Source organism: Panthera pardus, unplaced genomic scaffold (assembly GCF_024362965.1).
Source record: "Panthera pardus isolate Hobbes unplaced genomic scaffold, ASM2436296v1 HiC_scaffold_12, whole genome shotgun sequence".
Classification (NCBI taxonomy): domain Eukaryota; kingdom Metazoa; phylum Chordata; class Mammalia; order Carnivora; family Felidae; genus Panthera; species Panthera pardus.
The window spans coordinates 27,130,010-27,154,307 of NW_026526677.1; the positions used below are offsets into that span (position 1 = coordinate 27,130,010).

At 39.8% G+C, this 24,298-nt stretch overlaps 1 pseudogene; it reads right to left on the reverse strand.

The window, feature by feature from the left end:
- Positions 1-210: 210 nt before the first annotated feature.
- LOC128776240 (thyroid transcription factor 1-associated protein 26-like) lies at positions 211-979 on the reverse strand (annotated as a pseudogene).
- Positions 980-24,298: the final 23,319 nt, after the last annotated feature.

The window sequence follows — 24,298 nt, forward strand, 5'->3', positions numbered from 1 at the left end:
TCTTCAGGCCAACTTTCCTCACAGGCAAATAAATAAGAAACAAAGTATATTCTGTAGATCATATATAGAAAATTTTCCTTTACAAGAACAAAAATACTTAGACATGTTATATTTAGTGTAGCTTAGCGTTCCAGTTTATGGTGATAACTTCAGTTAATTGTTTGGAGGTACATGACATATGCAGAAGAACTCAATAGACAGCAGATAGGTTCACTCTTGATTAAGGACAAAATATCTGACAGGTTTCTTTTCTTGTATTTTTTTTTAAAGATACTACATTTGTAAATTCAAGTTTGGTTGGCCCTTTTTAATCTTTTTGCTCAACATTTTGAACGCTTCCATTTTTTTTCATTTTGTAGAGCCTTTGAACTTTGTCTCTCTCGTTTTCTACTCTGAAATTCTTGTTTCTTAGCAGCACACTTAGCTTGTACTCATTCATGTTTTTCTTCTGCTTTTCCATTTGATGCTTTCTTTTTCTTTTTTTTTCTTTTTTTTTTTTTTTAGAATAGTAATGAGGTTTACTCTTTTGCTATGCTGTTCTGGCTGAGCTGGTCACCTCTGCAATGTTCTTCAGACAAAGCCTGGTCAGTGCTAGATAGTTCTGGCAATGGCTGATCAACTTGTTCTTCTGACAAAAGCTGATTAGCTTTTCTAAATTGCTTCCTGAGCTTTCCTCTTCATCTCACTAGAGATGTTTCAGATTATCAAGGCATCCATCTGTGAATTGGGATTCCTATGAGGTTTGAACCTTCTTTTCCTACCGTAGCAATTTCTTGTAATTTTGCTGAATCTCCAGTTTTCTTGAAATGCAAAGCGTGTCCATCAGGAATGCTTCCTGCAAAAGAAAGCGAATGGTTAGGTCACCACATCCTTTGTTTAAATTTCTTATTCCTGATGGAAAACTCCTTTGCCACACATCCCCAAACTCCCTGTCCACCACCTTGCTGCCACCTCTCTGGCACTGTGGCACATCAACCATGTCCAAAGTCCTGCTTCTTTTACTTAATATTATGGAATGAAATTGTTCCTGAGTCTTTAAATATTCTTCCAAAGTGTGTGTTTTTTTCCCCTCATGCCTGCACAATGTGCAATCAAAGGACTGATCCCTTATTTACACATTCCCTTACTGGAAACATTTAATTTTTTCCTACTATAAATAACAGTATAGTGAACATCCTTCCTCTATTTGCATTTGTACTTACTTCCTTAGGACCTACTTCTAGAAGTAATTTTTGGTTCAAATCATATGCATATTTGAAGTCCCTTGTGACATACTGTCAGTTTTTTCTGCAAAACCTGAAATAGTTGACATTCACCAGCACTGAGAGTAAGGACTGGAAATAAAATTTTAAAGAAGGATAAGTTGTTAGATTCTAGGTACCTATACATTGCATATTTTATTAGATTGTTCAGAAAGGACAACACCTCTCGCATTATATTCAGCCATTTCCACCTACCCCCATGAGATTCATTCCATCTGGTGAGTGGCTACAATGTCCTACGCACTCTGTGTGCTTGACTTTGGGAACATAGTAGTGAAGAGATGGGGATAGGCAAAAACAAGCAAAAAGCCAGGAAATAACATGATGTGAAGAGTGCTCTGAGGAAGAAAATACAGCTGCTGCAGTGGTATCAGAGAAGTTCACCTAACCTGAACTTGAGAGGTCATGAGAGGCTTCCTCAAGAAATAAAGGCCAAATGAACCTTGAAGGATGAACAGGTGTTAGGTATAGTGCCAAGAATAATCATTACCTTAGCCCCACTGCTACCACAGAAAGCCGAAGAGATTTCTTCCATTCTTTCTCGAAAGTCTGACATCATCACTGATGGTATTGTGATACCTTGAATAGTATAGAGAGAGGAAGCAAACATTTGCGGCTGGAGTTCAGCCTTTTCGAAGTTTGCCCAAGCACGCTGGCCTCTGTATCTGACTCAGACTGGCTTTGACTTCTGCTGCTCACCCACTTTTCCTCCTCATCTGGGATCCTGCATGGCCTGTGCAAATCTGTCATGTTAACTACTGGGATTGCTATGCCTGGCTTGAGTTGTTTTCCAGGGCTGCTGTCTTTGAGATATTTTGACTGCCTCCTTTGTATGTGCTGTTAAGTGTTGTATTCGTGCTTGACTCCGGGCTTAAGTCTGTATGCAGAATCCAGACATGGGTTCTTAAAGTCCAACAATTCAAAAAAAATGACAAATCCTCATAGATAAATCAATGCATTCAATATAGCTTGAGACCACACACTTACGTATCTATGGAGAAGTGAATAGTTATAAATTATACATGCTGAGTGGAACTACTGGTTGTAGCTGGGGCTGTAGACCAAAAGGAGGGTCTCTCTCTTATCTTCTTTCCCAAAACCCAGATCATAGACCAGCAGGGCTTCAAGGGGCAAAACAACATGATGCACAGTTAAAGGTCTCAACTCTAGCATCAGAGCAGTGGGATTTGAATCCCACTATGGCTTCTTACAAACTGTGTGACCTCCACCAAGTCTTTGAAGCTTCTAGATATTAATAAGATATTAGGCAATTAGCTATCAATACCTTCTGTAGTATGTATAGTCTAAGCAGCCATAATGAAAAGAACCTCCCCAAATACCATGGCTTCAACAATGTAAAAGTTTATTGCTCTCACACAAAACATCTCAGACCTAGATGGCACGACTGGTTAGGCAACTAAGCCATCCTCAAAAATGAGGCCTTCATCTCTGAGTCTAAGGCGGCTGTCCCCCTCACTTGGTCATGACCGCATGCCAACCATGAGAAGGGAAGCAAAGGAGCAAATGGAGCACACATCTGTCCCTTTTGAGGGCACAACCTTGATTTCTGCTCACATCAAATGGCACACTTGATTTCTGCTCACATTCCCTTGGTCGGAATTTGGTCACATGACCATGCCTAGCTGTACAAGAAGCATATTATATTATAGCCACCCCATATAGTAAAGAGACTGCCTCTGACCACTGCAGGTGTAACTCTGGGTTCACATTGTGATGAATATTTAGAACACTGCCCTAAACCAAACCTTCTTGTTCCACATAGCCATCACCTCAAACTTATTTTATTTATTTATTTAGTAAGCATTTATATCATCCCTACTATGTCCCAGTCTCCACTGTAAAGGTGTTTCCCAATGTTAACCTATCTAATCCTTACAACAACCCCATAAAGGGTGAACTCTTATTATCTTCACTCTACATATGACACTGAGATATAGAAAGACTAAGTAACCTCCTAGGATGCCTAGGTGGCTCAGTCATTAAGCATCCGACTTCAACTCAGGTCGTGATCTCACAGTTGTTGAGTTCAAGTCCCACATTGGGTAAGCACGAGCCCCATTCAGGTGAGTTCGAGCCCTGCTTCTGGTGAGCTTCAGCCCTGCTCCATGTAAAAACATGAGCCCCAGGTGAGCCCTGCTCTCTCTCACGCTCTCATTCTCACTCTCTCTGCCCCTTGTGTGGGATTCTCCCTCTCCCTCTCTCTCTCTCAAAAAAGATAAGAATAAGAATAAGAAAGAAAGAAAAGAAAGCCTAAGTAACCTCCTAAAGTCACATAGCTAATTAGTGCTGGGGCCAGGATTCAAACCAGGCTCCGGAGGTCACGTCTCAATTTCAACATTGTTCTGCCTGCCACAAAGCAGGCAGGAATACAGAAGGATCTGAGGTGAGTGTCCCACATTCTTAGAATACAACTGAAGTGAGGAGGCGTTAAGATGGCATGGGAGTAGGGAGAGCCTACGCTTGCCTCGTCCCTTGAACACAGCTAGATAAATATAAAATCATTTTGAACACCCAAGAAATTGATCTGAGGATTGAGAGTAAAACTGAATAACTGGGGTGAATAAAAAAACACCACATCGTGGAAGGTAGGAACTGCAGAGAGTTGATTTGGTGGAGGGAAGAGTTGCGGATGTTGCGATGGGGAGGAAGCCCTGATCACACAGAGGAAAGAGACAGAGAGACAGAGAGACAGAGGGAGAGAGAGAGAAAGTACAATGGGGCAATTGCACAAGAAAAACTCTTCCCCAAAACCATTGACTGGGAAAAAAGAGAGGGGCTGAATAGCACAGGTTTTTATAAACAGTGGAGTGCAGAGTCTGACATTTCAGAGGTCCACACCATCGCCGGGGTTTCACTTGGTGGGGCTCCAGTGGGAAGGAAGGTAGAGACCCAACAGCAGGCAGCGTGGTCTAAGGATACCCTGGGTTGCAAGGGGAGAGGCATTTCCCCTGCTTGGAAGGCATTTGGGAGAGGGGGCATGAGCACTCCAGGGGCAAAAGACCCGGTGGGCTCCAGTGAGCTGCTCTGTTCACTAATATAGGAATGGGGATGCTGGCTGAGGGCAACGAGACTTTCTGCCAGCTTCCTGCTGCCCTTTACCATAAACTCTGAATTGCTGCACAGTTGCACAAACAATTTCTGGGACAAACTGGCAAACAGCTACAGTGCAGCGAGACCCTCCCTCAGGATCTCTAAAATTTGGAGTTTTTAAGCTGAGCCACGTACCTGAGATAAGATACAGGATTGCTGTGCCCCTGGCAGGCGGACACCTCAGACACAGGCAGGGTGAAGGAGGGGATCTGGTGGAAGCCAAGGACACAGAGAGGTGATTGCTTGCTCGTCTGTGAAGGCTTCCTGAAGATCGGTGGGTGGGAGCTCCCTGCTCCGGGGATGAGAGAGCAGGGCCACCCCATTTTCACCCGGCCCATCAGCACTGACCAACTTCGGGGAGCAAAACAGAGCCACCAAGTGGCTTGTCCCAAACCGCTTATACCAAGCCTCACCCCTCTGAGTCCTGCAGTTGCCTCTCCAGCAGGCAAGTCTGCCTGGTAATCAGCACCACAGGCCTCTGCCCCAGAAGACCAGCATACTGCTGGCATGCATCAAATCTACCGATTGTAGAGTGCTGCAAACTTCAGCTCTAGGGGAAATAGGATCTAACTTCCTTTTTATTTTCATTTTGTCATTATTTTATTTTTATTTTTGCTTTTAGTTATTTTTTTATTTTTTAGATCTAGCTTCTTTTAGCAAGTAGACAAAAACACACTAAGGATCTAGATTTCTTGCCTTTAAATTTTTTTTCATTTATTTTTTTATTTTTGGATCTAGCTTCCTTTTTTAAATTTTTTAATTTTTTTTTATTTTTGAGAGAGAGAGACACACACACAGAATCTGAAGCAGGCTCCAGGCTCTGAGCTGTTAGCACAGAGCCCGACACGGGCCTCAAGCTCACTGACCACAAGATCATGACCTAAGCCAATCAGACACTTAACCAACTGAGCCACCGAGGCGTCCCTGAATCTAGTTTCTTTTAATTAGCAGACCAAAACACACCTATGATTTAACTTCCCTTTTTTTTTCTTTTCTTTCCCTGGGCAAAATGACAATACATAGGAATTCACCCCAAAAGAAAGAACAGGAAGAAGTAATGGCCAGTGATTTAATCAATACAGATATAAGTAAGATGTCTGAACTATAATTTAAAATAACAATTGCAAGGATACTAACTGGGCTTTAAAAAAGCATAGAAGACACTAGAGAATTTCTTACTACACAAATAAAAACTAAAATCTAGTTAGGCCAAAATTAAAATGCTATAACTGAGACGAAAACCCATGGATGTCATGGCAGTGAGGATGGGTGAAGCAGAGGAATGAATCAGTGATATAGAAAATAAAATTATGGGAAATAATGAAGCTGAAAAGGAGAGGGAAATAAAGGTATTGGATCATGAAGGTAGACTTAGAGAAGTCAGTGACTCCCCAAAGCAAAATAACATTCATATCATAGGACTCCCAGAAGATGAAGAGAGAGAAAAAGGGGCAAAAGTCTTCTTTGACCAAATTATAGCAAAAACTTCCCTAATCTGGAGAAGGAGACAGACATTGAAACCCAAGAAGCACAGAGAACTCCCATTAAATTCAACAAAAGCTGGCCATCACCAAGACGTATCACAGTCAAATTCACAAAATACAAGGACAAGGAAAGAATCCTGAAATCAGTAAGGGGGAAAAAGTCCTTAACCTGCAAGGGAAGACAGATCAGGTTCTCAGCAGATCTGTCCACAGAAACTTGGCAGGCCAAAAGGGAGTGGCAGGATATATTCAATGTGCTGAATGGGAAAAATATGCAATCAAGATGCTTTATCCAGCAAGGCTGTCATTCAGAATAGAAGAGATAAAGAGTATCCCAGACAAACAAAAACTAAAGGAGTTTGTGACCACTAAACCAGTCCTGCGAGAAATATTTAAGGGTACTCTTTCAGTGGGGAATAAAAAGACCAAAAGCAACAAAGACCAGAAAGGAACAGAGAACATCACCAGAAACACCCAACTTTGCAGGCAATATAATGGCACTAAATTCGTATCTATCAGTAGTCACTCTGAATATAAATGGACTAAATGCTCCAATCAAAAGACATAGGATATCAGAATGGATGATAAAAAAAAAAAAAAAAGAACCACCTTGGGGGCCTGGGTGGCTCAGTTGGTTAAACATCTGACTCTTGATTTTGGCTCAGGTCTTGATTTCAGGGTTGTGAGATCAAGCCCCATGTCAAGCTCTGTGTTGAGTATAGAGCCTGCTTACAATTCTCTCTCCCTCTCTCTCTGCTCCTCTCCCCCACTTATTCTTTCTCTCTCTCTCTCTCTCTAAAAAAATAAAAATAAAACAAAACGAAACAAAACAAAAAAACCCATCTATATGCTGCCTACAAGAGACTCATTTTAGACCTAAAGACACCTGCATACTGAAAGTGAGGGGATGAAGAACCATCTATTATGCTAATGGACATCAAAAGAAAGCCAGAGTAGCCATACTTATATCAATCAAACTAGATTTTAAAACAAAGACTGTAATAAGAGATGAATAAAGGCATTATATCATAATTAATGCCTCATAATCAAGAACATCTAACAACTGTAAACATGCCCCCAACTTGAAGCACACAAATATATAAATCAATCACAAACATAGAAAAACTCAATGATAATAATACAGTAATGGGGGGCTCCTAAGTGGCTCAGTTGGTTAAACATCTGACTCTTGATTTTGGCTCAGGTCATGATCTCACAGTCATGAGATTGAGCCCCACTTCATGCTTCATGGTGAGCATGGAGCCTGCTTAAGATTCTCCCTCTCCCTCTCCCTCCACCCCTCCCCCACTCACAGTCGTGCTCGTGCTCTCTCTCTCTCTCAAAAAAAAAATTACAATAATAGTAGGGGACTTTAACATCTCACTTATATCAATGGAAAGATCATCTAAGCAGGAAATCAACAAGGGAACAATGGCTTTGAATGACACACTAGATCAGATGGACTTAACAGATATATTCAGAATATTTTATCCTAAAGCAGCAGAATACACATTCTTTTCAAGTGCACATGGAACATTCTCCAGAAAATATCACAGAATGGGTCACAAATCAGCCCTCAATAAGCATAATAAGATTGAGATCATACCATGCATACTTTCAGACAATAACACTCTGAAACTTGAAATCAATTACAAGAAAAAATATTGGAAAGACCTCAAATACAGGGAGGCTAAAGAACATCCTACTAAAGAATGAATGGTCTAACCAGGAAATAAAAGAAGAAATAAAAATTACGTGGAAGCAAATGAAAATGAAAACATGACAGTCCAAAATCTTTGGGATGCAGCAAAGTCTGTCCTAAGAAGGATGTATATTGCAATACCTCAAGAAGCAAGAAAAGTTTCAAATATACAGCCTAACCGTACACCTAAAAGAGACAGAAAAGGAACAGCAACTAAAGCCTAAATTCATCAGAAGAAGGGAAATAATAAAGATTCGAGCAGAAATAAATGATATAGAAACAAACAAACAAACAAACAAAAAACCCAGTAGAACATATCAATGAAACTAAGAGCTGGTTCTTTGAAATAATTAATCAAATTGATAAGTGCCTCGCCAGGCTTATCAAAAAGAAAAGAGAAAGTACCCAGATAGATAAAATCATGAATGAAAGAGGAGAGATCACAACCAACACTAAAGAAATACAAACAATTGTAAGAGAATATTATGAAAAATTATATGCCAACAAACTGGGAAATCTGGAAGAAATGGACAAATTCTTGGAAACATACAAACTACCAAAGCTGAAACAGAAAGAAATAGAAAATTTGAACAGACCCATAACCAGAAAAGAAATGGAATCATTAATTAAAAAGCTCCCAAAAAACAAAAGTCCAGGGCCAGATGGCTTTCCAGGGGAATTCTACCAAATATTTAAAGCATAGCTAACACCTATTCTTCTCAAATTGTTTCGAAAAATAGAAATGGAAAGAAAACTTCCAAACTCCTTCTACAAGGCCAGCATTACCTTGATTCTAAAACCAAATAAGTAACCTAGTAAAAAGAATTAAGGCCAATATCCCTGATGAACATAGATGTAAAAATTCTCCACAAGATACCAGCAAATTGAATCCAACAGTACATTAAAAGAATTATTCACCACAATCAAGTGGGATTTATTCCCGGGCTTCAGGGGTGGTTCAATATTCACCAATTAATCAACATGATACATCACATTAATAAAAGAATTATATGACCCTCTTAATAGATGCAGAAAAAGCATTTGACAAAATAGAGCATCCATTCTTCATAAAAACCCTCACCAAAGAAAGAACAGATGGACCATACTTCAAAATCATAAAGGCCATATACAAAAGACCCACAACTAATATCACCCTCAATGGGGAAAAACTGAGAGCTTTTCCTCTATGGTCAGGAACAGGACAGGGATGTCCACTGTCACCATTACTATTTAACATAGTCTTGCTGTCTTAGCCTCAGCAATCAGACAACAAAAGGAAATAAAAAGGCATCCAAATTGGCAAAGAAGTCAAACTTACACTATTTTCAGACAACGTGATACTCCATGTAGAAAACCCGAAAGACTCCACCTAAAGATTGTTACAACCAATACATGAATTCAGCAAAGACACAGGATATAAAATCAACATACAGAAATCTGTTGCATTTCTACACACCAATAACGAGGCAGCAGCAAAAGAAATCAAGGAATTCATCCCATTTACAATTGTACCCAAAACCATAAGATACCTAGGAATACACCTAATCAAAGAGGTACAAGATCTGTATTCTGAAAACTGTGGAACACTTATGAAAGACACTGAAGAGAATACAAAGAAATACATTCCATGTTCATGAATTAGAAGAACAGATATTGTTACAATGTCTGTACTACCCAAAGCAATCTTTACATTTAATGCAATCCCTATCAAAATACCACCAGCATTTTTCAGAGCTAGAAAAGAACAATCCTAAAATTTGTATGGAACCACAAAAGACCTTGAATAGCCAAAGCAATCCTGAAAAAGAAAAACAAAGCTGGATGCATCAGGATTCTGGACTTCAAGCTGTATTACAAAGTTCTAGTCATCAAGACAGGATGGTACTGGCACCAAAAAAAAAAAAAAAAAAAAAAAAAAAAAAAAAGACACATAGATCAATGGACTAGAATAGAAAATCCAGAAATGGGCTCACAACTATATGGTCAACTAATCTTTGACAAAGGAGGAAAGACTATGCAATGGAAAAAAGACAGTCTCTTGAACAAATGGTGTTGGGAGAACTAGACAGCGACACGTAGAAGGAAAATGGGCCGCTTTTTTACACCATACCCAAAAATAAATTCAAAATGGATGAAATACCTAAATGTGAGACAATAAAACATCAAAATCCTAAAGGAGAACACAGGCCTTGGCTGCAACAACTACTTACCAGACACATCACTGGAGGCAAGGTAAACAAAAGCAAAAATGAATTTTTGGGACTTCATCAAGATAAAAAGCTTCTGCACAGTGAAGGAAATAAGCAACAAAACTAAAAAGCGGCCTATGCAATAGGAGAATATATTTTCAAATGACATATCTGATAAAGGGTTAGTATCCAAAATCTATAAAGAACTTGTCAAACTCAACACCCAAAAAATAAATAATCTAGTTAAGAAACGGGCAGAAAACATTAAGACATTTTTCCAAAGAAGACATCCAGATGACTAGCAGACACATGAAAAGATGATCAATGTCACTCATCATCAAGGAAATACAAATCAAAACCATGAAGAGATACCACCTCATGCCCATCAGAATGGCTAAAATTGACAACACAAGAAACAACAGGTGTTGGTGAGGATGTGGAGAACAGGGAACCCTCTCGCACTGTTGGTGGGAATATAAACCAGTGCAGCAACTTTGGAAAACAGTATGGAGTTTCCTCAAAAAGTTACAAATAGAACTACCCTATAATCCAGCAATTGCACTATGAGGTAATGACCCAAAGCATAAAAAAATACAGATTTGAAGGAGAACATGCACTCCAATATTTATAACAGCATTAGCAACAATAGCCAAACAATGGAAAGAGCCCAAATGTCCACTGACTGAAATAAGATGTGCTATGTATACACACACACACACACACACACACACACGCAAACAAACAAATACAATGGAATATTACTCAGCCATCAAAAAGAATGAAATCTTGCCATATGCAACAACATGGATGGAGCTAGAGTGTATTGTGCTAAGTGAAATAAGTCATTCAGAGAAAGACAAATACCATATACCATATGATTTCACTCATACATGGAATTTGAGGGAAAAAAAACACTTGAACGTATGAGAGGGGGGAAAAGAGAGGGAAATAAACCATAAGAATCTCTTAATGATAGAGAACAAACTGAAGGCTGATGGAGGGACATGGCAGGAGGATGGGCTAGATGGGTAATGGGTATTAAGGAGGGCACTTGTTGTGATGAGCACTGGGTGTTATAAGTGATGAACCACTAAATTCTACTCCTGAAACCAATATTGCACTGTATGTTAACAAACTAGAATTTAAATAAAACTTTGAAGAAGAAAAAAGAACACAACTGAAGCATTGTACCACCCCCTGCCCATGTAAACCAATTGTGAACCCCATACAATTGAGAAAGGCCACAAGAAAATAACATTTCAGAGTGTCTTTGAAAAGAAGAGTGGGAAGTGGTTGTGATATAAGAGCATTACAGGCCTAGGGAACCATCTGGGATTGAGGAGTAGCCAAAGGAGGTGAAAAGAGTACCAAAGAAGATGGGGCTTGTAGAGGCAGTGAGGTTGAAAGGAGAGGAGCAAGATCCTTAGACATCTCTCCACCTTGACAGTAAGGAGCAGCCAGAGCTCCAAACTTTGAAGGTAGTACAGTGAATATACCTGAGAAAATATGTTCATTAAAAGACTCACTTTCCACCAGGCAAGAGATTCCATTGACGTGTATTATCATTTATATGAAACTCCTGCTCTAGGATATGTGGAAATAAGCAGATTCAATTCTGAGACACTGTGACGTGAAGCTAAATTCTTCATATGGTGTCAAGTGTCAAAAAGCAATTGCTTCGTGCAATCTGAAAGCAAAAGTCTATTTCCTTTCTCAAAATATAAAACTTTAAAATATAGTATGCAATATATGCATTATATGTTATTGTCTAGCTTACTTTCCACCAGCTGTTGTTCAAATTTTGCCCCATTTATCCTTCCTAGTCTTCCATCTTTGTCCCCTGCCTTATCTTTCTCTCATTCTACTTAGTGAGCACTAGCTTAATTCTCTGGAACCTTGTGCTGGGATTACATCTTTCCTGGTTCTGTCCCACCCAATATTCCAAATACCAGTGAATAGCTGTCACTAATACTTTCCTCCTCCCTGGCCTCTGACATTTCAACTACTTGATGGGTGAATTATAGGTGATTCACTAATAAAATTTTCAAAGGGTACATTTCTTTCACTGAATGCCCTTTTGATATCTGCCTCCTCAAAGTACAGAAGGCACATTGCTCAGCTTCTGGGCCTGAAGTTTACTACGTTACCTTCTCAGGAAGGCCTTCTTCATCACCTCTCTTAGGTTACAGCCTCCTGCAGGGTTCGCCATCATACCTTCCCTGCTTTATATTTTCCCCATGGTACTTCTTACCTTCTAACATACTATAGAACTGACTTAAGTTGTTTAACATATATTTTTGTCCACACTAGAATAGAAGCTTCATGAGGAAGGCGGGTTTTGTTTTGTTTTTGTTTATCAGCACTTGGAATTTTTCTGGCCCTCAGTAGGTGTTTGACCAACATTGATTAAATGAGTCAACAAATACATGAATTAAGGAGTGAACTAATAGTACCAGGATAAACCATATGACAAACAAGCAGAGTAGGTAACAGTTTGCCTTAAGGGATTTGATAAGATCCCTTGTTCAAATACATTGTACCCTCTTGTTTCATTTTCTTTTTTTTTTTTTCTTTTTTTTTTAACGTTTATTTTTGAGACAGAGAGAGACAGAGAGAGACAGAGCATGAATGGGGGAAGGTCAGAGAGAGGGAGACACAGAATCTGAAACAGGCTCCGGGCTCTGAGCTGTCAGCACATGGACCCGATGCGGGGTTCGAACTCACAGACCGCGAGATCGTGACCTGAGCCGAAGTCGGCGCTCAACCGACTGAGCCACCCAGGCGCCCCTCCTCTTGTTTCATTTTCAAAGATATTTTCCTTTAGGACATGAAAGCTTTCTCATATTTAGGAGTCCCCTTTGAGAAAAGAAATGTATTCCAACCATCATGAGCCTTCTGAATCGATGTGCCAAGAACACATCACTTCTGTGGCATTCCTACCAAAAATGCATAACCTGAGTCTAATCATGAGGAAACATCAGACAAACTCAAATTAAAGGACGTTCTATAAAATCATTGGTCTGCACTTTTTAAAATATAAAGAAAAAGAAAGATAAAGACTATCTCAATTTAAAGAAGACTCATGGATGCCAATTAAGTATAAAGTGTGTTCCTGGATTGGATCTGGAATGAGGGGAAAGGCTTAAAGAATATTATTGGGATAATTTATAAAATTTAATATAGACTATACATTTAATATGAATAATAACGCTGTATCAATGTTAAATTTCCTGGTACAATTTGATCTGTTAAATTCCTGCAATTTTAATATTATATCAAAGTAAACACTTACCAGAAAAAAAGGAAACACATTCCTAGGAGGGGTTTTATATAAATATTTCCTCAGGTAATACCTTAATTATAAGTTATATAGTAATTGACAGAGACCCAGAATGGGGCCCCACATTGAACTCCACACTGATGGTGCACAGCCTGCTTGGGATTCTCTCTCTCTCTCTCTCTCTCTCTCTCTCTCTCTCTCTCTCTCTCCCCCCTCTCCCGCTCACACTCACATGTGCCTCCACCTTTCTCTCTCAAAATAAATAGATAAACTTAAAATAGATAAACTCAAAAATAAACATTAAAAAAAATTAAAATAAAAAAACAACAACAAATTTTACCTATGCCACAGTTTTGCCTTGGACCAGTGACTTTTTTGTGTGAACAATTTAAGATACAAAGACCTAAGTTCAAAAGTAAGAAGATATAAACACAAACAGTCAGACTACCTCAAGAAATGACCATATGATTTTCTTACTTCTTATATACCTTATGAGATATGACGTATTAGTACTTATAAAACCCCGAGATCATCCAACAAAACAGACTGTAAGGTTACCTTATATTATTATCCTGAGGTAAGGAATTACTTGCCAGTGAACATTTGTTTTTGGCTTTTTTATTGCTGTATAATTAGTTGATACTAGTTTAGTAAATATCAGCTGTTATCTTCAAAACGGGCCCTGATTTTATGGCTGCTTTGGTGGTGTTTGGAACACACTGCTGTGTGATCACACTGTCAGGTTTAGAGATTATACTGTTTATTGTTCCATTGACAGGAACCCTGACAACACAAGTCCTGATGTCTGAAGTTAATTAAGTGTGGATGTCTCACCCTACTATAACAATATACATTCCTTAAACAGTCTAATCTCTGATATCCAAGGGTCTATAGTAAAGATCAATCATAAAGTAAATCTTGAGCAAAGGAAAGTATCATGATCTTGGAAAGGGGTTGAGGCAGCCGAAGCTTACAACAAACAGAAGGTGCCAAAACTATCAGTCACCAAGACTCCCCCTCATGCCACAACCAACCCCACAGGGAGCATCACAGTTGAAAGAAAGATCTAGCAGTGGCTAACCACAGGCTGCACGGACAGGGAATTCAACATCGACCAGGGACAGAAACATCGCATTGGGCTGGGGACAGAGGAGGTATGCAGTTTGCACCAGGGAAAGTGTATACCCTTCTTACATCACGTTGTCCCATGTTATTATTACTCTTTGTCCCTTCCATACATACCAACACAAAAGTCCCATGTCCTAAAAATGGGGAAAAAAAATTATTTGTAACTGTCAGAAATATTACATAACATGAAACACAGCAGTCTATGAAATCAGCCACATAAATTATGAAACCAAAGCAAAAGTTCTAGTTGTTCTGTGCCAGTGTTTAAAAGAAAGGGGTAAGAAAGGCATATTTGTGAAGAAAGAAACTAAAAAGCAGAAAATATTGTGTGCTCAGACATGTGAAGAGCCCTATCTACACCATGTTAGATTATCCAAACTCTCCATTCCCAACCATTTTAGCCACCCTTTACATGTGTTTATGACTATAGGGAATGAAAAGCAGATCAAAACATTGTCCCTACAGCCCATATTTGTAGCAAACACTCCTTCCCTTCAAAACACTAGAAATTTGTGGATGTGGGGCCAGGAAGGCTGAATCATAATTAAATGAGGATATGCTATTATTTAATACTGTTGTGAATCTAAAAGAAATGATGACCAAGCGGTCAAAGCTAGTGCCTCCCTGAGAGCCCAAGCCACAGTTAGACTGAGGGCAGATGTAGCTGTGGGAACCTGGCTGGAAAGGAAGGCTTAGAAGGAACTAAAGTGATAAGGGTGAGTTGATGGAGATTAAATAGTCTGTCCTCATCAGAGAAAAAATAAAGGAAGGAAGGACGGAGGGTGGGGAAGAGAGAGGAGAGAGAAAGGAAGGAGGGAAGGAGGAAGAAAGAAAGAAAGAAAGAAAGAAAGAAAGAAAGAAAGAAAGAAAGAAAGAAAGAAAGAAAGAAAAAGAAAATAAACAGCAATCAAGACTCAACTTGGGTGGCTCAGTCAGTTGAGTGTCCAACTCTTGGTTTCAGCTCAGGTCGTGATCTCACAGTTCATGAGTTCGAGCCCCACATTGAACTCCACACTGATGGTGCACAGCCTGCTTGGGATTTTCTCTCTCTCTCTCTCTCTCTCTCTCTCTCTCTCTCTCTCCCCTCTCCCGCTCACACTCACATGTGCCTCCACCTTTCTCTCTCAAAATAAATAGATAAACTTAAAAAAAAAAAAAGACAACCTGGAAATGCTAAGGAAAGTACCATTTGCCCAGAATAAAAAGATGGAATTTGTTCCAGTGAAGTCCAGAGAATGGTGGCTAATGAAGGGATCAAAATGGAGAGGTGGAAGAATCAAAGCCTGGCTACAAGAGACCTTTCCACTTAGAAAACTTGCCTAGGAGACAGCAAAGAGGAACATTGGTCCTCAGCAGCTGCACTTTGAGTGCCCGGGGCATGCCTGACCTCAAAGAATCTAACTGAAAACTATTTACTGACCAATGAACCATAGGTTCTGTTTAACCAGCATACAGGTCTATGGACTTGTTCTTTCTCCTCCAAGTGCTAGTTTCCAATCCTTGATTTGGAGCAGTGAACAACTCCTGACTTTTTCCCCTTGGCAAAACTGGTCAGTGAATTTCTTCTCTAAAGTGTGTTCTGTTGCCTAGTGAGTTAAGAAATACTTGACTTTTTTTTTTAAGCACTGGGGATCCCCCCCACCCCGCCCCGCCAGAGGAACATGAACAAGAAAGATAAGGGATGATGTGTAAATTAGCTAAAGGTAACTCTAGTCCTCCAAAGCCTTATGCAACCAGGTGAAGTTTGGAAAGAACCAGCTCATGTTTCCTAGTCCCGGGTATGGGGGCAGGGCCACCGAACAGATGCAGAGAGAAGAGAATGGCTAGGTAGGTGTAGTCTTTGTGAATGCAGTTCTTGTGTCCTCGCCACCACTGCTCGTCCTTCACTTCTACCCCCAATGCCTGTGGTTTTCCTCTTTACAACAACAGTGGAAAACTGGAAACCCCTCCCTTCCTGCTGGGGGTGTCAACACAGCTTTTCTCTTGCAGCTCAGATCACTGCTGCCAATGGCACCACCATATAATGGCACCGCTTCCAAGTGGACCCTATCGCATTTACTATGGCCACTGCCACCCCCTCTTGTTTGATTGCCATGCCCTCCAACAATCTTTTGCTGCTCAGCCAAGTACTTCCCCTGACCGCTGCTAATGTGCCCACCACATAGGGAGACCAACATCCCAGTTTTGTCTAGGACCAAGGTGTTTCCAGGGACGTAAGACTTTCAGTGCTAAAACAAGAAAGTCCCAGGCAAACCAGAATAGATCGGCATCCTGCCACCATAGTGTCCACAACTGCCACTGCCACTGACTTGTGTCTTAGCATATGAGATGGAAACAGTGGAATCAGGAGCAGTCCTAAGAAAAACTACTGGGGTAGCTTTTTCCTCTGCCTTCAGGACCCTGCTGGGTCCCCTGGAAAAACTCACACACCTCCATTTCCCTGGATGGAACTATGTGGCCCTAGAAGATGTACTTCCTCTCTGCAGTCCATCCTCTGTGACAGTTCTCTGTCCATCCTGCTCTTTCCAATGCCATTATCTTTGGGGAAGACCTACACTCACAACCAGATCGACAGGGCCTGTACTTATAATGATATGTGTGCAGCGAGATACCACATAGAATTCTTTTTTTTTTTTTCCACTTTAAAATCTGCTAATATGTTATATTAAAGGTTAAAGGGTAGGGATACTTCCAGATAAGTGTACTTTCAGGTATTTTAAAAAAGAAAACAAACTGAAATATTTCGAGGAGAAATTTCTTAATGTCACCAAAAACTAAAAAAAAAAAAAAAAAAAAATCAAAATGGAAATTAATTTGCTGGCTTTTATAAAAGCCACATACGTTTATTTCAAGTGCTTTAGAAAACAGAGAAAATCATATAAACTTAACCAAAAATATCATCCCAAATCCCACCACTCCAAGATAACCACTGTTAATATTTTGATCAATTAGATAAAATTAATATTGTATATGTCCTTCTAGTTTTATCTATGCATATCTATGTGCTTAGACATACAAGGCTTTAAATAAAAATGAAATCATATAATATATACATTATGTATAAATATGTGTATATACATTTTGTAAACAATAGTAATAAAATCAAACACCCGTGGACCCACCACTCAGCCTAAAAAAAACAAGATGACTAATATGAGTAAAGTCTTTTGTATATCCCTCCCTGACACTGTCCTCCCTCCCTCTTGCTTGCCTTTATAGTTCAGCCAAACACATATGTTCTATAAATATTTGGGAGGCGGGGTCTGCATGTTTTTAAACTTTATGTGAGTGCTGTCACACTGCATGCATCCTTTTGTAAACATGAAGCCTGCTGAAGCAGAGCCCCTCTGTAGGAGATAGGATGTGTGCGTGTGTCTCATAAAGAAATGCAGCAGGCAAAAGGAAAGTCTCCTTGCTGGAAGGCTAAGATGTGTCCTATCAAGAACTTAAGTTGAGGGCACTATTTGGGTGCCAGAGTTTCTGGACATGTCTAGTAGACTGGTAGCAAGGTCCAGCACAATCTCTTTGCAGGGGTCCTGAGAAACCTGTTACAGAACAATCCATCCCACAAGAAGAAAATCCCAGCATGAGCTACAGGATCCAGGAACAAAACCTGAATGATTTGGAATATAGCCCGGGAGCTGTGATACAGACTTTGAGTGCCAAGTTTAATTCCAGTGGTACCGCAAAATACGAGATTCTTCTTCTGTATTCTGTAACGCGCGAGAGCCCAAGCAACGCTGCTTTAGCATAGCACCAACAGACTGTGACATAAAGGGGAGAAAGCCATTCTTCCTCACTCTGCCAAGGTCAACCTTGGCCTCAGGAGGGCCCAAGACGCACAGCAGGAGGACACGGTGAAGCCAGTGGCACCACCAGAAACACAGAGAGCTTCCCTAGCGCCCAGCGAAGTGAAGTAGCGGCATGCCTGGCTGTCAGCTCAAATATCATCTCAATGTATGGGGCCACTCTACTGGAATACTCAGACTATTTTTTTTAATATAGTTTATTGTCAAGTTGGCTAACAGGCAGTGTACACAGTGCACTTTTAATACTCAAAATATTTGAAAGAAAAGTTGGTAGAGGTTTGGCCTTCCTGTGTCCGAGAAGCTAGTGAACTTAGGGTATCGATGCTAACGTGCCTTCACTCTCATCCTCAGGCTGGTGAGGTCTGAGGAAATTTCAAGTTACAACATCTACGTGTCAGAAGGTAACCCAGGGTGGAAGTATAGACTGCATGGGGAATGCAGGGATAATTCCATTTGTCTGGAACTTAGGGTCTGTGGGAGTTACTGGAGGATGAACCTGGAAAACTAGGCTTCTCTCAAGTTCTTTGGGACCTGGCAGGCCAGGCTAGGGGATGTGGACTTCTAAGACTAATTCAGTCCTGCTGAAAATGTATTAACACATAGTGGCATGCCCAGCACTGCGTTTTAGGAAAATTAATTTGCCAGCAAGATAAAAAGAGATAATAAAATGGAAAGAGTGAAAATCAGAAAAGCAGAAGACCGCTAGAAGAGTCCAGATAAATTGAAGTAACAGCAGTGGCTGTGGGGCAGATTCTAGAGCACCTGTGAAGTAGAATTGATGAGGACTGGGCTCTATATCCGATACTCATTAAATGATGTTTGCGAATCACAATATACTATGCAACTTTAATATACCTTAAGCTTTCCGAAGTTTAACTCCATTGAAAGTGAAGCCACAATGACACCAAGAAAAAATGCCACTATGGAATTTTCAGTGTTGTCATAACTATAATACAAAAACTCTAAAAGATAAACACATTCTTTACATATAGCCTGTATTTTCCCCTTCCTATTCATTTAAAAGAAAAAATGTCCTAGAAGGAGAGACAGGAAATTTCATTTTCCAGACCTTCAGATTGCTAGCCTGGTCAGGTGAAGAGAAGTCTGAAAATTATGTGTGCTTTATTCTAAAGAATCTGAGAAGCAAGACTTCAAGTGTCATTTCTCCATCCAGATTGTGCGTGTTGGGGATTTGAGTGAGATTTCAGGTGGGTCCCTGATCACATGCCAACCAGACATCTGCCGTCAGAACTGCTGTCCCACAGTGCCACAGGAAAGGAGACTGTTTTATGTGCTGGCCGTGAGACCTGTGACCCTGCAAGTAGGCTTGTGAGGAGCATGCTTAGCATTTTCCTGACATAGAGCCATGATTGGGCTCTGTTTTGAGATGGTGGTGTCCCCAGTTTAGAGAAAACAGATTTAGACACTGATTGGTTTATTCTAAGTGATTGATTCCAACAGAGACGAAGAAAGTGGCCTCTCCAGTAACTACCCCATTCCAGCTCATTTCTTGTTGGAATACAACCACCAAATGGTAACCAAATGGCTGATGCCTGCTCGCCGATCCAGCGCCCCTCTAACCTGTGTCTCAGGATTGCCCTGTGTGAGTATAAAGAGCATGTGGCAAGGTGGAGGAGGGGAGAACTTTCTCTTCTTCCTTCTTGGAACTTTAAGAGTAATAAATTTATACTTTAGCCAAGAGGGGTTTTTTGTTTTTTGGGGTTTTTTTTGGTATGCTTACTTTTGTTTCTAGAAGAACAATACGTGCCACATGTGCTTTTTATAAGAGAGGATGCAGCAAAATAAAAACGTACAAAAAGTGAGAGTCTTTCCCCCTCATGACCCAAACTCTCTCTCTCCCTGTCGACCTCTCCATCGTTCTCTCTCTCATCCTATGGTACTTACTGAGCTGAAAATTGCTTATATCACTCAAAAATACCTTAGAGCTGTGCTTTCAGGTTAATAGGTACAACTACACCTGTTCTTTTTGATCCCCACATAACGGTCTATAGGATGTGCATACCACAACGTATTTTTTTTTTTAATTTTTTTTTCAACGTTTTTTATTTATTTTTGGGACAGAGAGAGAGACAGAGCATGAACGGGGGAGGGGCAGAGAGAGAGGGAGACACAGAATCGGAAACAGGCTCCAGGCTCCGAGCCATCAGCCCAGAGCCTGACGCGGGGCTCGAACTCACGGACCGCGAGATCGTGACCTGGCTGAAGTCGGACGCTTAACCAACTGCGCCACCCAGGCGCCCCTACCACAACGTATTTAACCATTCCCCTAGTGACAGACATTAGGTAGTCTCCAGTGTTGATTTTTATAAATAATACTATCATAAATATGTCCTCGACTGTACAATTTTGTGTGCTTTGAGAAGTCTTCCTGTAGGATACATTCTTAGAAGTTGAATTACAAAACTCCTGTCTCCTATGCATAACCCTCCCACACTGGCCAAATAGCCGTCATACCAGCCTTCAGAACCAGGCACCCACTGTCTCTCTCCTCCACTCACATCCACTTCCAGCTTTCATCTACACGCTGCCACTAGCTGGTCTCACTGGAGGCAGCTGGTTTCACAGGCCACTCATTTTATGCCCAGGGGATCTGGCCACGCAAAAAGAAGCAAGAATTAGTGTCATAAATACAAAACAAGCTTTCAAAATGTCACCTGAAAAAGAGGCTACTGAGAAATGATGGATAAGAAAGTGGGTATTCTGAGGTCATGAAATAGACAAAACGTCTTCTCAGAGTCCCCATCAGTTCTCAGTTTTAACTCCTCATCTCCTTGCTTTGAATGCTCACGGATGGGTAGGAAGAATTTCTAAATATTTTGGTAGATTCTCTTTTCTCACTAATAGCTCCTTCATTAGGCAACTTGTGCCAGGAGAAGCAGATGGGTTGGTGCAGACGGTTGGTGACACACGTCTCTAGGCTCTTTTTCACAGCACATACCATTTAACCCTTGCAACCATCCTGTGAGGAGTAGGTGCTGTGACGGGGCTCGGCAATGGTAAGGTGACTTACAAGGCTAATAAGGCCCTTGGCTCTGAGCCAGGTCATCCTGACACCAAAGCCCACATTCTTGTCACTATCTGAGAAACTTGTCATAGTCTTACTCCAGACCATTTCCAGATAGGTGGTTTGTCAGTCTCCTTTTACAGGCACACCTCCTCCCTAGAATAAGGAAGGAATCCAAAGAGAGAAAAGTGTTGTTTCTTCGGAGTTGGACTCACGGTCTATTGTTTGCATTGGTTTCTTGAATTTATCTGCGGTATTTGTGTCTTCCAACCTTAAGTAAAATTTCAATAAGCAATAGAAAATCTTCCATTGAAATTGGCCCATGGAAAAGCAGAGAGTGAGTAAGATATAGCTTTGTCTCTGAAAGTCCTTTACTCCTAACAGCATGTGATAGAACAGGAAGGCAGAACCTAAGTTTAACTGAGGACTGAGAGATTGGCAAAGTGCCATCCAATTTTTAGGAAAAAGAATTTCTCAGGCTGGATCATAGAGTTGAAAACTGACTAATCTTTGGTTACTTGACCTTGGAGTTAAGCAAATGGAAATAGATTGAAAACATATTTTTTTTAAGGGATGTGTATTTCCAGGGGTGCCTGAGTGGTTCAGTTGGTTAAGCATCTGACTCTTGAATTTGGCTCAGGCCATGCTCTTGCATTCATGAGTTTGAGTCCCACATCGGTCTCTGTGCTGATAGCACAATAAATAAATAAACGCTTAAAGAAGAGATGTGTATTTCCAGAGAAATTCACGCCTAGCAAACAATAAGAGCCTGTGATTACTTAACCATTAAGGCAATCCACAGACTCTTAAACCCATGAGATATGAAATTATCTTGTCATTGATAAAGCCCCTCTGTGAGCTTTCTCTCCAAAGCCCCATTTATTTTTTATTTATTATTTTCAATTTATTATTATTTTTAATTCCAGTATAATTAATGTATGGTGTTATATTAGTTTTAGGTGTAAAATACAGTGATTCAATAATTCTGTACCTTAGCGCTCATCACGGTATATGTACCCTTAATCTCCTTTATTTCATCTATCCCCTGACCCACCTCCCTCTAGAAACCACCAGTTTCTTCTCTATATTTGAGTATTTTTTGGTCTTTTTTTGTTGTTCATTTGTTTTGCTTCTTAAATTTCACATATGAGTGAAATCATATGGTATTTGTCTTTCTCTGACTGACTTATTTCACTTAGCATTTACCCTCTAGACCCATCCATGTTGTTGCAAGTGACAAGATTTTATTCATTCTTTCTTATGGCTGAGTAATATCCCAATATACAAGTAATATTTCACATCTTCTGTATCTATTCATCTATCAATGGACACTTGGGTTCCTTACATATTCAGCTATTGTAAATAACGCTGCAATAAACATAGTGGCGCATATACCTTTTCAAATTAGTGTTTTTGTATTCTATGAGTAAATACCCAGTAGTGGAATGACTGGATCATGTGGTAATTCTATTTTTAATTTTTTGAGGAACCTCCATACTGTTTTCTACAGTGGCTGCATTCCCACCAACATTGCACAAGGGTTCTTTTTTCTCCACATCTTCACCAACACTTACTGTTTCTTGTGTTTTTTATTTTAGCCGTTCTGATAGGTATGAGCTGATATTTCATTGTGGTTTTGATTTGCATTTCTCTGCTGACAAGTGATGTTGAGCATCTTTTCATGTGTCTGTTAGCCATCCGTATGTCTTCTTTGGAGATATGTATGTTCATGGTTTCTGCCCATTTTTAAAATTGGTTTATTTGGCTTTTTTGTATTGAGTTGTATAAGTTCTTTATATATTTTAGATAATATCCCCTATGGGATATATCATTTGCAAACATTTTCTCCCAATCAGTAGGCTGTCTTTCTATTTTGTTGCTTGTTTCCTTTGCTGTGCAGAAGCTTTGGTTTGCTGTAGTCCCAGTAATTTATTTTTGCTTTTGTTTCCCTTGCCCCAGGAGATGTATCTAGGAAAATGTTGCTATAGCCAATGTCAAAGAAATTACCTCCTGTGCTCTCTTCCAGCATTTCTATGGTTTCAGATCTCACCTTTAGATCTTTAATCTATTTTGAGTTTATTTTTCTTTATGGTGTAAGAAAGTGGTCCAGTTTGATTGATTGATTGATTGATTGATTTGCATATAAGCTGTCCAGTCTTCCCAACACCATTTGTTGAAGAGACTGTCTTTTACCATTGCATATTCTTGCCTCCTTTGTTAAAGATTAATAATCATATAATCATGGGTTTATTTCTGGGCTCTCTATTCTGTTCCATTGATCTACGTGTCTGTTTTTGTGCTAGTACCATTCTGTTTTGACTACTGCAGCTTTGTAGTATATCTTGAAATCTGTAAAAGAAAGAGAGGAAGAGAAGGGAAGGGAAGGGAAGGGAAGGGAAGGGAAGGGAAGGGAAGGGAAGGGAAGAGAAGGGAGAGAATTTGAATGTCTCTTATTTCTTTTTCTTGTCTGATTGCTGTATTTAGGGCTTCCAGTGCCATGTTGAACAAAAATGATGAGAGAGGACATCCTTGTCTTGTTCCTGATCTTAGGGGGAAAGCTTTAAGTTTTTCACCATTGAGGATAATGTTAGTAGTGGGTTTTTCATATATGTCCTTTATTATGTTGATAATAAACCTAAACCTATGTTGAGGATTTTTATCATGAGTGGATGTTGTACTTTGTCAAATGCTTTTTTTGCACTTATTGAAATAATCATTCATTTTTATCCTTTCTCTTGTTGATGTGATGTATCACACTGATTGATTTGCAAATACTGAGCCACGGTTACATCCCAGAAATAAATCCCACTTGATCATGGCAAATGATTTTTCTTAATGTATTGTTGGATTTGGTTTGCTAATATTTTGTTGGGGATTTCTGCATATAAGTTCATTGGAGATTTTGCCCTCCAATGAACATATATTCAAAGATATAGTTCTCTTTTTTTGTAGTGTCTTACCTGGTTTGGTATCAGAGTAATGCTGACTTCATAGATTGAATTTGTAAGCTTTCCTTCTTCTTCCATTCTTTGGAATAGTGTGAGAAGAATAGGTATTAACTATTCTTTAAATATTTGGTAGAATTCACCTGTGAAGCCATCTGGTCTTGGACTTTTGTTTGTTGAGAGTTTTTTGATTACCGATTCAATTTCATTGCTGGTAATCAGTATATTCAATCTTTCTATTTTTTCCTGATTCAGTTTTGGGAGATTATAGGTTTGTAGGAATTTATCCATTTTTCTTCTACATTGTCCAATATGTTGGTGTATAATTTTTCATAATATTCTCTTCTAATCCTTTCTATTTCT